Below are 10,826 nucleotides of genomic sequence, written 5' to 3'. Positions count from 1 at the left end.
ATATCAATGAGCATGGCAGTATTCGTGCAGAATTCCTTCTTGTTTTCTCATACTGTAGTTTTCTGCATGTAGGTGTGAGAACTGAAAAGCCCACAGAGTTCAAAGTTACACCTAACTGTGCACTTAAGATAGAATGATAACCATTAAGTGACAGCATTTCTCCTGACAGTATTTTCTGAAGCGATGACCTCAGCTCAACATTTGCTGCGGTCTCAGAGAGACCTGCTGCTGAACTGGACCAGTGACCACCCAGCGCCCTTGCTGCGTTGGCTGCGTGATGATGAGGTGCTTTCCTCTGCCCACTACCTGTCTCTGCTGGAGAAGTTACCTTCCAATGCCGTGGCCCAGGCTCTAGAGACGGTGTGTGGCACCGAGGAGAGCAGCCAGAAGTTCCTGCAGGTGCTGAAGGAGGTACAGGATTATTACTGCAGGGATCTGCAGGTCTGGGTGGAGAGACACTGCAGGAATAATGCCGTCAGTAAGCCAGCACCTACACCTGTGGCAGTTGAAGGTGAGGAGGTTGCTTTAATATACTGGTGATGACTGTAAACTGTATTCATATTCAATGTGCATTTAAAGTTAAAAGAAAGGTGAATAATGTTGTTGCACAAAACTCTGCACTGCAAACTGAACAACTGGAGCAAGACAATTAAGTTTTACTGCCTGAGTAACAAAGGTGTAAGAAAATAATTAACAGGGTTCAATCAACTGTGATGTCTTGATAAGGAACTTTCACTCATGTTGGCAATGAAGGAGTGTAAAAATGCAAAAACAATATTTAGCTCAGCTTTGATAAGCTTTTCAGCCGTCATGCTTTGCTACCAACATGGTTCTAGGAGTGGTGATGTGTGTCCTGAGGGGACTTAGGCAATCCCCTGACTTCATCTCTAGCCCCACTAGCAGGCTGACATTTCTTGTTTTGAGTGAAATGTCTTGACAGCTGTTGGACAGATTGCTGTGTCATGCTGCTGTAATGCAAGTACTTTCCATGATCTTGTCAAGCACAGGTTAGCATGCTACCAAGCTAAGATAGTGACCATGGAAACCATTATACCTGCAAAACATGAGCATGTGAGCATTGTCATTGTGAGCACATTGGCATGCTGATGTTAGCATTTAGCTCAAAGCAGCCCTGTGCTTAGTCTTGTGTGTAAAATGGGAACATTGTTCCTCCTCACAATTCTTGTCTTTGTGCTCAAAAACAAGAGTCTACAGCTTCGCCAGCGGCTCTATCAGACCCTTAAAGATTTACAGTATGTTTACAGTACTGTATGGACAGTCATTATAATCGCAGGTGTATTCAGATAAGTAAACCTAGACTCTGGTATGCTCTGCCTCAGGGAGCCCCAACATACTGTAAATCTTTAAGGGTCTGATAGAGCCGCTGGCGTAGCTGTAGACTCTTGTTTTTGAGTTGTGTTGGAAAAATGCTCAGTCAACACAGTCTCCCATAAATCTTACATTTTAAAGCAAATACATGGTATCCAAACCAACTTGAAATTACACTGTGTAATATATACTGTATATCAAAATATCTCATTTACAATACAAATACTGCGATATCCACAGAGAAGAAGCCGAAAGGACCAATTGCTAAACTTTTCAAAGGAAAAAGCAAGGGATTCACTCTCACTGCTGAGGTTAAAGGTATGGATTTATTATTCTATTAGAAACTAGATTTTTAGAATATTATTCATAAAGAAATACTTGACTTGTTTTCATGTTTTGAGAATGGATCAAGTGAAAATATCTTTGCTAAGCAGCTAAAGAAGAACTGAGACCTACCAGGAGCGTAAAGCTGTCCAACCTCCGAGGTATGTCGATATCTTAGGGTGAACTGAAAAACTCAATCTTATCAAAAACTGAGGAGTAATCTAAATCAAATATCTTGACAATATATTAAATCTTCCTGTATTCCATTGCAGTTCCCATTTCTGCCCACAAAACAACCCTACTGAAGCGCACAGAGCAGTTGAAGTGCTACTCAGAGGGTGAGGGCGTAGCTTCAAACTCAGCTTCTCACATCGAAATCCGCTACACTGACCTTTTTGTGACAGAAGATGATGACCTAGTTGACGGCAGCAGACATGAGTACTTTGACCTGGCGAGCAGAAGAGCTCGCATCTACGTCCATCAGGAATGCCAGCGCATACGGCCTTGCCATCTATTGAGCCCCAATGAAAAATCTGGACGGCCCCCCAAAAGGGTTAAAGTGAAGGGTATAGCTGGTATTGGAAAGAGCGTAGCAGTACAAAGACTGGTGTATGAGTGGGCCATTGGGAAGAACATGCGTGAATTCACCTGTGTTTTTGACCTGCGCTTCAGAGAGCTCAATCTGATTGAAGCACCCCTGAGCCTATTGGAGCTGCTTGGGGAACGGTTCCGGTACCTGAAGGAAGCTCTACCGGATCTTTTCACCTCGCCAGGCTCTTTGCTCTTCATCTTGGATGGATTAGATGAGTTTAAATTCTCCTTGGACTGGAACAGTCCTGACAAAAACATAGACGTTGGTTCGAAGGTCCCAGTCTCAGAGCTGATGGTGGCTTTAATCAAGGGAAGTCTTCTCCCAGAGGCATCAGTCATTCTTACGACAAGACCATCCACTGAAGCTCCCAAGCGTTTCTTCCAGAGATGCTGCGTTGTGCTGGGCTTTGAGGAGGATCAGGTGAAGGAATATACCACCAAGTTCTACAAAGACAGTAAAGTTGCTGAGAAAGTCTACGATTACATCTTGTACAATGACAATCTTTTCGTGCTGTCCTTCATCCCTCTTTATTGCTACATCATCTGCACCGCTATGGCTGAGTTCTTCTCATCAGAAAATGAGGATGTTGGTGATTCAAAGTCTCTGGAGCTAAACCCGCCCAGAACAGTCAGCGAGGTTTACTTCTGCTACCTGTTTACAGCAGTCAAGCACCACGCGCTGAGGGGGAGTGCAGAGAGAAGTACCCCGAGATCTGAAGTTCTCTCACGAGCAAGGCAACATCTGACAAACCTGGGAAAACTGGCTTATGAAAGCCTTCTACAGAAAAAGATCATGTTCAACAGGGCGGATCTGGAGAACTACAGTGTTACACCTGCTGATATTCAGAGCACCTTTCTCTGTCACATCCTCCAGCCTCTCAAAGAGGAAACAGTGGAGATGTTTTCTTTCTTCCACTTGACTGTTCAAGAACATTTGGCTGCCCTCTACTGCGCAATCAATCTCTTCAGCCAGGAGGACATAATCCAAGCGCTGGACTTCTGGTGCTTTGGTCAACATCCACCATCCTCCACAGCTGCACCCCTGCAAAAGACAGACCTCAGCATGGACAAGCTGGAGAGCCTCCAGATGTTCACACGCTTCTTCATGGGAATGCTCCGAGCGCGGCTGGGAGGTCAGTTGGATGGCCTTGTTCTTTCCCCAGTGGAGCAAGGGGATGCCACCCCTGCCAGGCTGGGACTGTGGTTCCAAGACCAGTTTAAGGTCAGGAAGCTCGAGAACCATGCAGCCCTGAATCTTCTCCACTGTCTGATGGAGTTCCATATGAAGGAAACTACAGGCATGGCAGCACCAGAGATCAAGAAACTCAACCTGTTTAAAATGAAGCTGACTGTTGTGGACTGTGCAGCCATGCACTATGTGCTGCAGTTCTCTCCACACAAGCTGCAGGAGCTCAACTTAGGCTACTCCAACATTGGAAACAGAGGACTGAACAGACTGCGGCCAATCCTGCATCGCTGTGAATCTCTCTAGTGAGTAAATGATTTCATATTACTCAGCTAAAAAAAAACAAAAAAAAAAAACAGGCTGGGTTTCAATTTACTGGCTGGCCAATGCCCTTCTCTGTGGAGTTTGCATCATCTCCCTTTGTCTGCATGCTTGAAACTGTCAAGTGTAACTCTGTGACAGACTGCTAACCTCTCCAGGGTGTTCACTGCTTCTAGCCAAATTGCATACTAGGAGAGACCTAAGCCCCCTTTGGGAAATGGATAATTGGATGGTGAAACACCATGTCAACCTAATGTTTTTCTGTTCTTTTTCAGTTTGAGGTACAACTGCCTGGATAAGCAAGCGGCTATTTTGGAATCTGCAGTTCTGAAATCAAATGAGTGCCAAGTGAAAAAGCTGTTGTAAGTCATGAAAGAGTATTTATTACAGCTATAATAACACCACATTGAAAAATATACACCAAGGGTATGGAGCTAGGAGGGAACAATGGTCATAATATGCAACAAATGATTTATTATGGAAAGTCATTGACATTATCAAAACATGTTAACAACAGCTGATCACAGTTAGGTTCACTGTTTCTTTGTCCTTTCTTTGAAGAGTTTTGAAAACGTACATGTACCCTGACTGCCCTCTAGCTCCGACCCCTGCACACTACACTATATTTATTATACTGCAAACCAATTCTTCTACTCTCATATACAGTATGTGTGGCAATAACCTGGGTCCAGAGGGGGTTATGGAGCTCTGGAACGCTCTGGAGTACAACACCACAGTAGAGGAACTCTATCTGGACATCACCGGCATCACAGAGCGAGGAACCGAAAACATCGTCAACTGCCTCAGCAAAAACACCTCTCTGAAGACGCTGACGTAAGGTTTAAAACACACCAACTTCTGCTCAGTGTTCTCAATGTTATAGTGTATAAAAGCACTGCCATCTAGTGTGAGTTAATGCCTTGTCACCATGAAAAGCAACATCTCTAACTTGGTTATTATCTCCCCTTCATCAGCATTGTTGGGAACGACATCGGAGAGGTGGGGAAGAGGAGGCTGAGGGAGCTGGAGCAATGCAGACCAGGACTCCGGATTATAGCAAACTTTGTGGACGACCTTGGATTGCTTCAGGCCTACCTGGACTGGGTGGAGGAGATCCGGGCCGACAGAGACCAGATGGACTCAGTGAAGAATGCAGACGCCCTGCAGTCGGTGCTGAAGGGGCTCCAGGTGGCAGGAAAACAGGTGGAGAAAGGAGAGAATGCAGAGAAGGCCAAGGAGCTCCGGACGGAGATTGTGAACTTGCTGAAGTCTTCCACAGGTCTGACTGGAGGAAGATAAACACAAGCTATGGAGCAAATTGTGCGGGGTAGGGTGTCATCTGAAGTGGCTTTCGAAGCATCCGCCATGATTAAACCGACATTCTGACTTCAACCTGTATTTGTCTACCAATTTTTATTTTGCAGCTTGATTCTTTATGAATTTAACGCATTTTAAGAGAATTATTTCAGACATGATTTTGAAGTGATGATGTGTTTCAGAAGTGTGGGACAGAATATTTGGCATCTGTTCTGTTTGTGGACTCGGAGATAACAACTCCTGCACTTACTGTACACCCCTCTGGCTCCAGGCCATTGAAATGAATCGCTCGACACAACTTCTACTTTCCTGCGACACAGTTCTTCTTCTGAACTCGTGTGGCAATAACCTGGGCAAGTGTGGTTTTTGCAGTTGGTAGACACTCTGAACCACTGAACATTATGAAACATACAGAGAATGACGCATCAGTTCTGTGGTCTCAGAGACCTAAGCTGTAAAACACAGTTAAATAAAATGTAACTTTTTTTTCTTTTTTTTTCATTTTCTCTGTACATGCGATTGATGTTGAGAGTACTTTGTATGATCTCTCTTCTGCTTCAACTCCTGAATCTCTAATAAGTCCTAATACATTTTGATTTATGTTACTGGAGTTTGTCTGTCAGACTTTTTGACTAACAAATGTTATGTATATTTGGTAATTCAGACACCAAATACAACTGTGATCATTAAATGTGTGTAATAATAATCTTTCATTGTCACTTTTGTATTTTGTCACCTATCAAATGAGCACACACAACACAAGTAAACATTTCAAAACATTTTCACGTGGTCGGTTGTACAGTAATAAGGTCTTAAAAGCTACATATATATATATATATATATATATATATATATATATATACATATATATATATATATATATATATATATATATATATATATATATATATATATATATACACACACACACATATATATGAAGAAAATGTTTTATTTGGCAGTTTTTATTGTTATTCTTGTTTTCATACAGTACCTACAGCAGTGGGGACTGTGAGTCCTCAAACAAACGCAACACAAATTACGTATATATATTTATGTAACACCTGTTACATAGTGACGCAGGAGCAGTGTTTTCTGTGGAAGAGAGTAACTCCCTTTGGCGCGGACTTTGCAGACCATTTATATGCACAAAAATGCTACATAACACAATAAAGGAAAATTAAAAAGCAAAATATGACTTCTTTAAAGACACACTTAAAGATGTCTATTTTGTTGCATGGGTCATAAAGAGCAGGGGTGCCCAAACGTTTTCTCTTGATGGGCGAAAACTGAAACTTCATGGTGGGCCAAGGGCCAAAAGCAAATACCTATTAGGAAGCCCTGATATAGAGATACCTCCAAAGGCCAACAGAGTAAGATACTAGTGTTGGCTCTAATTTTCAGCATTGCACTACAGACTATTATGAATTTACACTTCCAGTTGGGTGTTTGTGAAAGAGACTGAACAAGAGTGACACCTACTGTAGGAGAAGTCATTGTGTTAGTGGAAGTATACAATTCAGCTTTTTCTCAGTCTCTAATACATTTTATCTCTCTGTCTTCATGAAGATTTGATTAATTGATTCTAAATCACAAAGTTACAAAACTGTTTGATTTTTCATTAAGAGGAAAACTCTTTGTTCAAGGAGCTATTTTCATGACTTTTAAAACACTATTGCTCGGTGACAACAAGTTTGTTACTTTATCATACTGAGAAGGGAAAAAAAACTGCGTAGCTCTGTGCTGGAAAATGTGCTGCAAAGATCACTCACCACTTGCACTTGTGCAATATCCGCATTAATACCAATTCCTACAAACTCTGAAAATGTGAAATTCACTTCTCAAAAAACTTGACTTCTCTCTGCATCTGTCATCTATCTGCACAACAGACCTGATGAAACCGTAAGTCATTGTAACTTCCACAATAAACATATGAACTGGTAAACTTTAAGGTGAAAAAAAAAATAGATCTTTTCATAGAGTTAAGTTTTGTTTCACTGGGATTTAGATCGATCATATAATTGGAAATTTTGAAAGGAAAGCAAGATAAAGTCATGGATGGTCATTGAGAGAGGATGAAAATTTTTAACTTTTAAAAAGGCTGTCGATTGTGTTTTTTGACAATGTGTTCTACGATTCAAGATTCAAAGTGTTTATTGTCATATGCACAGTAAGGAAACATGTTTCTCTGTACAATGAAATTCTTCCTTTGCTGTCCACAGAATGGCAACAATGAAAAAGAAATATATACAACAAAAATAAACAAAATAAAGCAATTTTACAAGGCACATGTAATAAATAAAGAAAAAAGCAACAACAATAACAATAATAAAACAATGCAAATCTGAGCCGTGCAATTATGTATGTGACATCACTGATTCGTGAGAGTTGGGACAAAACACGTTTTAAAAAACTTTTTTTTTTAAATGCACACTATATTAATTAGAGTTATATGTTTCTGTAGAGAAAGGTCTTAGCTATTTAACCATGTAAAGAAACAGGTTCTGAATAAAAACACATTTTTAACAAAACACGTTTCCCTTCCGAACTGGATTTGTGTCAACTCCGTCAGACACACTAAAAAGTATACAATTTCATTCTTCAATCCAACAAGAATCTAAAGTTCTGAAGTATGTTGCAACAGTGTTTAGTTACTCTGATATGTAATAAAATACAATAAATAAACTTAAGTTGTGATTTCACACTATTCTGAAAACCCAGATTTCTAAATATTTGCATTTTCAAACTTTGTTTTTAATTTCAATATTGTACAAACAAATTCCTTAAATAAATAAGACATAATAGGATGTAGATCAGATGGTGCTTTATTACATAAACAACATAAACTGAAGAAATATTTTTTTTTCTCCCAAAAAATTACCAAAAACATACATCTGACGTTATTGACAAAAAAATTGTGTGCATTGCTGATTATTGAACAAATGTGCTTTTTAAACACTACTACTAAAACTGAACTTACTGTAAAGCAAATTATAATAAACATATTGCACATACACCGTTCCAACTAAATTACAACAATTTTAACTATCCAAAAACAATAATGGAAACCAGGGGCCCTTCTCCTCCTCTACTTGCCCTCTCTCCCTCTATTTTTCCTTACCCTCTCCTACACCACTTCCTGCTCTCCTCTTTTTTATCTTTTTTAAAAAATCTTTTTAATCTTTTTTTTAAATCTTTTTTTAAATCTTTTTTATCCACCAGGAGTTTTTTTTTTTTTCCAGCTCTCTTCTGAGGATGTTGTGGAATAGAAGGGCTTTCTTGATTTTGGGATTTCTAATTTTGCTTCCTGATAGCATCTTCTTTGTTTCTGTGCCTGGGGAGTCCAGTGGTGTTTTATTTGTAGCCTTTTTTCTTCGCCATATTTTTTTTCTCAGTTTGTTTCGTTGCTTTGTTACCTTCTTTAGCTTCTCTTTTAAAGTTTTTATTTCTCTTGAATGCCTTTTTCTTGTTTTACTTCTCTCCCTTTTCTGTCTGAGAGACTGTCTGCTTTGTCTGGCATTGTATTCCTGAATATCCTGATCTTGTGGACTATCTGAAGGGGTCCAGCACTGCATCTTCATTGGACCTTTTCTGTCTGGACCTTTTCTGTGCCTCTCTCCAATACTTTCTCTGATTCCTCTTTGCCCTGTCTCCCATCTCGTCTATTTGTATTACTTTTTTGTCTTTAACTCTCTTCTCCCACCTTTGTCTTTCCTTCTCTTGCATAGCATGTTTTCTCTCTTGGTCACTGTTTAATTTTTCTCTTCTCTTTCGTTGGTACTCTGTTTCTTCTCCTTTGCTCCTCAACTGACAATTTCTGTCTAGCCATGCTTTCCTACAATACAAATTGAAATAATGAAAAATGTACTTGAATTAGACTATAGAATCAGATTTTCATTTAGTAGACATGTTTGATTGATTGATGTAAAATCCTCAAGGTGCAGTATGTAGTTTTCATAACCAGATGTTGTGAAAATCTACACACTGGCATCTCATATATATATATATATATATATATATATATATATATATGTGTGTGTGTGTGTGTGTGTGTGTGTGTGTGTGTGTGGATGTATATTAAAGTGCTGGTAAAGTTACACGTTACACAATAATAAGCAGACCATTGCCTGCCCGTGCTCTACAAGTCAAAAGTGTATGGTTAAATAATGTAATGCATGCTATGTATATAGATTTATGTGTAAATAAAATCCTAAATTAACATTTTAACCCTTTACTTTATTCTAAAATAATATTATATTAGCACATTAAGAAGTTAGTGGTGGATTTGTCAACTCTGTCAGCTTACAGGTCAACTCCATCAGACATAGAACCTGACGGAGTTGACGTCTGACGGAGTTGACGTAAGGGCATGTATTTTCCCTCCAAAACATGTATTGTACACTGCAGGTAGCTAGTTTTTCCTCAGTTGCTAGCTGTCCCAATAACCTCACTAAAATGCTTAAATTCAATCCACTATGGTTTATAAAAAGCATCTTAACAGAAAGATGGTATTGACATGGTCCAGCTGTGACCATAGGAATATTGACATTGTTTGTCTAAAATATCGAAAAATGTAAAACGTACCAGAGCATGTGTGGTAGTGTTGCACTTACCACAGGCAGGGAGATGAAAAGGGGTCCTCAGGGATATAGCTGACCATGCTATTTCCTGATTTAATGAGGCTTATGAAAAAATCTGACGGAGTTGACAGAAACTGAGGACACAACTTTGATAGGCAGATTTTTATGGAAAATATTGTTTGACATTCACTTCATGCATTGTTTTTTATATTTATACCCCTTCTTTTTTATTTGATATGTATGTATTCACAATTGCAGAGCTTTTTAAAAGTTTTTTGGGATGGTCAATATTGTGACCTCTTACTGAGGACAAGTGCAATAACATGGACCTTCCAACCACAGACCATACATTTAAACAAATTCCCCCCAAAAAGATAAAAAAGTATATTCTAAAAATCACATAGGTATACACAATTCCTTTAGATTTAACTTTGTAAGTATGTCAATCATGATGAATTTCTTGATTTTTGATATAAATTAGACTTTTCTATGTAGGACATGTTTTGTCCCGACTCTCAAGAATCAGTGACTTATCTTGAATGTAAGGGAGTACGTCAAACGTCTGTCATGGCTGTTGCAGCATATCACTTCCTGTTTTGCCTTTTTATCATTATTTCATGTTGAGAGTGGATGTTATGAAATGTGTGGCAAACAGTTATTTGTCTGATCGGTTAATGTTTCCCTCTGTCACAGAAACATTTTAGAGGGAAGAACAACTTTTGTCTTATAGCAGGGTCACATAGACGCATCCTGCATGTATTGAGCCTTGAATGAATATTAACATGATTTCATAAAAAGTCTGTTATATCTTCAAAAAAAGTTTGTTAAATTGCAACTCATATATTAAATTTTCCAGTTTTGGTCTTACAAGTATTACTATTTCAAAGTAGTAATCCATTACCCTTTTTCCTTTGCGTGGGCTGCTAACGCATTGTATGAAACCCATAAAATATCATATGTATGGAGACTTAATTCAAACGTGGTTCACCTTAATGCTGTTGTTGTTGCTTTTCCATGTTGGTAAAGACTAAAAAGATAGTTATGTCAATCGAATAAGTACAACACTGTTTGAAAAGTCATATTACTGAAGGGATAAGATGTATCAAACATGTGAACTTTTCCATCTGTATCTCCAGACTTGTTTAAAACTGAGTTTCTGCCTCTCCTGACAAACAAAC

Source organism: Pagrus major, chromosome 17 (assembly GCF_040436345.1).
Source record: "Pagrus major chromosome 17, Pma_NU_1.0".
NCBI lineage: Eukaryota > Metazoa > Chordata > Actinopteri > Spariformes > Sparidae > Pagrus > Pagrus major.
The sequence above is the reverse complement of the archived record's forward strand: the minus strand, read 5'-3'. Positions refer to the sequence as shown.